The following is a 5,531-nucleotide window of genomic DNA, read 5'->3' as shown; positions in this document are numbered from 1 at the left end:
CTGTTCTCATTCTGTAGTTGAGAAGGAAGGGAAGCTTGTACTCCCTACAGCCTCAGACTTCCTGGGTTCTGGCTTGCTGCCACAGCCTGGACCTTAACACTTCCGCGGTTCATGTTGTCCTATCCCCCGCCGGCCCTGATTCCCTCTCCTCAGCCCCACCTGGCTCTTTGCTGATCTGGGATAAGAGGGAATTTCACCCAGCCTAGGTCAAGGCCTTGCCAAGTCCATAAGGTTCTGGTTAAAACACAGCCTAACCAGCAGGGTAATCCAGTAAGGTGCCAGCAACACTGAGAGCATCAGTGCCAATTGGTTTATCTGATGAGTATCAGGTCCTCAGCAAGGGCCTGTGTGGATGGGACCAAACACCTTTGTTTTGGCTGCTTCGAACTGGCCTGCACTTGTAGGCAGCATGATCCAGGAGACTGTGTGGGCAGTGGGAAGCGAAAGAACAGCCCTCTCTGAATGCATTCGGCTGAATTCTGCACATCTTTGATCACAAGGCTAATTTGGTCCTTCCCTTTCCTTCTCTGTGCTCTTACCTATCTGTTCTCTGATCCTGGTTTACCATCAGGCAGCAGGGGTGGGGATAATCATAGTTACCATTTATTACTGCACCTACGCATGCTGCCAGGGCACTTCACATACATTATTTCATTTACTTCTCACACCAACCCTTTGAAGAAGGTATTATTAGTTCTATTTTATAGATGGAAAAACCTGAGGCACAGGGAATTTAAGTTACTTTAGTTCAAAGTCACTCAGTTGCAGAAGCAGGATTTGAACCCAGGTCTCTCGGCTGGGGCCTATGGCTCCTACTTGAGGTTGCAGAAGCAAAAGAAGTAGGTAACACCTAACTTTGGTTTTCCTACCTCCATACCTCTGTCTCCCCCAGCTTCAAACAGCATGCATTAGATTGGCCTATTTTCCTGCTTTAGAAAATAGACTCATGTGATATGTATTCTTTGGTATCTGAGTTCTTTCTTTTATTCTTATGTTTGTGCAACTTATTTATGCAGTTGTGTGCTAATTCATTCTCACTGCTGTATGATATTCCCTTGTATAAAGAACACTTTATTTTTTTTTTTTTAAAGATTTTATTTTATTTGACAGAGATAGAGACAGCCAGCGAGAGAGGGAACACAAGCAGGGGGAGTGGGAGAGGAAGAAGCAGGCTCATAGCAGAGGAGCCTGATGTGGGGCTCGATCCCATAACGCCAGGATCACGCCCTGAGCCGAAGGCAGACGCCTAACCGCTGTGCCACCCAGGCGCCCCAGAACACCTTATTTTTAAAGACTTCTTGACTCATGGTTAAACATTCTACACTTGAACTGCCACACTGGGTGACTCCCAGAATTTATCTGGCTTGTCTGGGTATCTCTAAAAGACGCTTGGTCTTCCCAGAGGGTAATTCTGTTTTTAGAGGAGATTTCTTGCTAGCCCTATGGCTCCTAAATTGATTAAATGTATACAGAGGCAGCCCGTGAACAATGCCATTGCCCGGTTATCCCCCTCCACCTCCCCTACTCCTTTGTCTGTCCCTCTCTCCTTCCAGGTCACTTTGACAAGAGGAAAGCACCTGATTTGGTTCATGCCAGGAGTAGTACTGTTTTGAGACAGAGTCTGTTGGAAGTTTTCTCCAAGATGCCAGAAGCAAAAATATCTATTAGAAAGTCCTACTATTGGGGCATCTGGGTGGCTCAGTCATTAAGCATCTGCCTTCGGCTCAGGGCATAATCCCAGGGTCCTAGGATCAAGCCCCATATCAGGCTGCCTGCTCTGTGAAGAGCCTGCTTCTCCCTCTCCCTCTGCTGCTCCCCCTGCTTGTGCGTGCGCGCGCGCGCTCTCTCTCTTTCTCTCTCTCTCTCGCTGTCTCTCTCTCTCTGTCAAATAAATAAATAAAATCTTTAAAAAAGAAAAGAAAGTCCTACTATTGTCACTGAATAGCCAGATGACCTTGGGCAAATCATTTGACTGTCTTGAATCTCAGCGTCCTCATCTACAAAATGGGGAAAGTGATAGGATGTTGGTCCTAAGCGCCTACCACACAGTGTATGAGGCGGGTACAAATACGGTAAAGAATGCCAGCAGATGCTCCTGTTTCTGCTCTCCTTTTTGTGTCCTCCCCCTACAGGGTTATTTGCGAGATAGATTTGGAGAATCAGGAAGTAAGTCTTCTGAAGGAAGGAGGAGACTAAGTAGTGTCAGCCCCTGCATTAAAAGGGATGTTTGCTTGAAGTTCAGATCTCCAGAAGAGGCAAGAGAAGAATAAAGCAAGAGCTAAAACAAATCACTCTTGATCCATTTAGATTATGAGGCGTTATGGGACTAAATATGATACTAACACTTTCAGGACATATTGCAATTCTGCCTGCTCTTGTTTTTCCTAAGCTTCTCTTTCCCTCTGCAATATTAAAATCCTCCCAAGCGTTTCATTTGTTTTAGAGGCAAGGAGGTGGTGAAAAAGCCGTGAACTTGTGCTGCATTCTCGAGGAGAGGAAACTCAAGATGGATGATGGCCACAAAGGAGATGGGGCTCTTTCTGGCGCTGATGGGAGAGACATGGGGTAAAGTGGGAATTCACTTGGGGTTCTGCATTCCATCCAAGTGCATATTTAAGTACAAGCTTTACCACAGCCTCTTCCTCATCCCCTATTCTTTTTCTAATTTTTTATTTTTTTTTAAAGATTATATTTATTTGAGAGAGAGAGTGTGAGTGAGTGAGAGAGATGACACAAGCTTGGCAGGGGGAGGCAGAGAGAGAAGCAGACTCCCCGCTGAGCAGGGAGCCCAATGCGGGGCTCCATCCCAGGATCCTGGGATCATTAACCCACTGAGCCACCCAGGCACCCCACCCCCACCCCCCAATCTTAACTGATCTCAGTCCAGAGTAAAAATAAAACCAATTTGCAATCGTCCTGTTATTTCATTGATTTCTAGAGTGGTGACATGAAATCGTGGAGTGGTCAGTTGTGAAGGGGCTGTGACTCAGAATTCCTTATGCTAATATTTGCGTGTGTCTCACGAGAAATCCTTGTGCTTCTACCTTAACTTGTTTGCTTGACTGCCTCAGAAGATAATATTGCTAACCTGAGAAGTTAATACGCTCCATTAGTGCTTGGGCAGGTAGAAGGGAGGGAGAGAACAAATGTGTCTCAGTGAACTGGGACACGTCAGAAATTTAATAAGAACAAGTTGAGACAAGTGTTAAATACCAGAATCCCCCGGGAGAGCAGTGAGAGCATGGTCCTTGTCAAAATGTTTACTGGTTAGACCATAGGAAGAGAAGAGGGCGTGGTAGACTATGTTGTGAAGTCAATTTTTGTGTAGCTAGTATGAGAGAGGAAAGGGCTAAAATAAACCATCAGCTTTGTCTTCTGGATTGGGCTAACATAGTGTATTTGAAAAACTTACAATTTTATTGCCAGTCTAGGCTGGGAGTTCTGGGAAACCTCTAGAGAGGGCTGGAATGTACATTGGCATAACCCACACTTACAGTTTAAGCTACTGGTCCTGTGGTCCAGAAGTAATACTACCTTGTTGTCTTGTAAAAGAAGTATTTGATAAGTATGGGCCTTATTAATTGGGCATAAATTGAATTCCTTTTAAATTTTGCTTTGAAAAAGTTTTTAATGAAAGGGATTCTAATAGGGCAATACATACTTTTTTTGAAGTTCCAGTTAGAAAGTTACTGTTACAAATGTATACACACAGAAACATGTGTGTTTGAACATACAGATACAACCACCTCTGCTGAGAAATTAATGTACACATCTCCAAATACATCCCCTCGTTTGGAAGGTATCCAGGCCCTGGTCCTAAAATCTGAGCGCCACCTGGTGAGGAGAAGTAGGTATTTGCAACTGTATCTCCAGGTATGCCATCAACAGCCAATTTACCCCTTATAAAATAATCTTAGAATACCATGGGAATAATTATCAGTATTATATGAAAGGGACAGTGATTTTCATTATTATGAAAATGGGTGGCTGTAGGCTAGAAAGTAGCTTTTATAGCTTGCCAATGTCATCCCCGCTGTGACAGCATCTGACGGGAGGAAGGGAAGGTCCAGGTGGGAACGAAGGGAGGGAGGGAGGGGCTTGCCATGGTGTGGTGAAGGCTTGTCCTACTTTTCTTGCTTCACTTCTGGATACGTGAAAAAAGCAGGAACCAAGTCACCTGGGAAGTGCTGGCTGGAGGAGAGGACAATCATTCTTTGCAACACATCTGTCAGGTGCAAAGTGGAGAGAGATGTTTCTCCACTCCCTTTCAGCCCTCTTACCCTTAAGCTGCCCTGACATCTGGGCAAGCACAGGGAAGAAAGGGTGGCAATGGTGTTTCTCTTTTCTCTTCTTTCTTTCCCTCTCCTGCCCTTCCTTCCTCTCCCTCCCTCTCTTCTTTCTATCTTTTAAAATAATTATCTGGAAGCACTGTTTATGATACCAAAATCAAAACCTGTACTTATTATACTGGGTGTTTTATTTACTTAGAAAATTTTTTTAAAGCCAGAATTTATTTTTCCTTAAAAATGCTCGGGAGACTAAAGGTCCAAAAATCCAAAGATGCCCAGATTTTATTGAAGATGATACTGAGGTGGTATTGGTTTCTCTGTTGCTAAAGCCTCAATTTGATCCTGGTTAATTATATGCCCCAATAATTCTTCTGGCTGGGCAGTGAGAAAGTTCCCGTTTGTTTCTGAGAGTCACTGAGGGTTGGTGGAAAGGAGGTTTAGGAGCCTTTGGATTCAAATTGATTTGGAGTAGAATTCTGGGTTTCTGCCTCCTAGGTGCAAGCCTGTGGGCATTTTTTTAAAAAAAGATTTTATTTATTTATTTGACAGAGAGACAGCGAGAGAGGGAACCCAAGCAGGGGGAGTGGGAGAGGAAGAAGCAGGCTCCCCGCTGAGCTAGGATGTGGGGCTCCATCCCAGGACCCTGGGATTATGACCTGAGCCGAAGCCAGACGCTTAACGACAGAGCCACCCAGGTGCCCCTGTGGGCATTTTTTGTACCTCTCTGAGACTTAGACTTCCTCTCATGCAGGCGGTTCATTTACCTTCTGGGAGCACCATGTGTGCACCCAAGTGGAAGGCAGCTCCCATAAGCCCTCAGGTGGAGGTGGGAGCAGACAGCCATGGGAATACAGGAGGCCGATTTTGACAGGAACAGCATCCTGCCAAAGGAAAAGGTGGCCTTTGTGTTGGGCCACAAGTAGAATGAAGTAGAATAACTTCAGTAGGGCAGTTTATTCATTCATCTAACAAAAATGTATTCAGCTTCTACTATGAGCCAGGCACTGTTCCAGGTGCTGGGATATACCTGTAAACAGGGAAAACAAACAAAAAAGACCTGTCCTCACTGAGTTTACATTTTAGGAGGAGGAGGAGCCAGGCAGTGCCCAAATAAATATGTTTTTCAGATGGTGAGAAATATAGGGAGAAAAAATTAAAACAGGGAAGGAGGTCGGGTTTTATGCGAGCTGGTCTCTATTGTATATAGATGAGGTTGAGTTTGGGGCAGAGAATTTAAGGAGA

The sequence above is a fragment of the Ursus maritimus genome, unplaced genomic scaffold (genome assembly GCF_017311325.1).
Source record: "Ursus maritimus isolate PB19 unplaced genomic scaffold, ASM1731132v1 scaffold_3, whole genome shotgun sequence".
NCBI lineage: Eukaryota > Metazoa > Chordata > Mammalia > Carnivora > Ursidae > Ursus > Ursus maritimus.
This window is presented reverse-complemented; position numbering follows the sequence as displayed.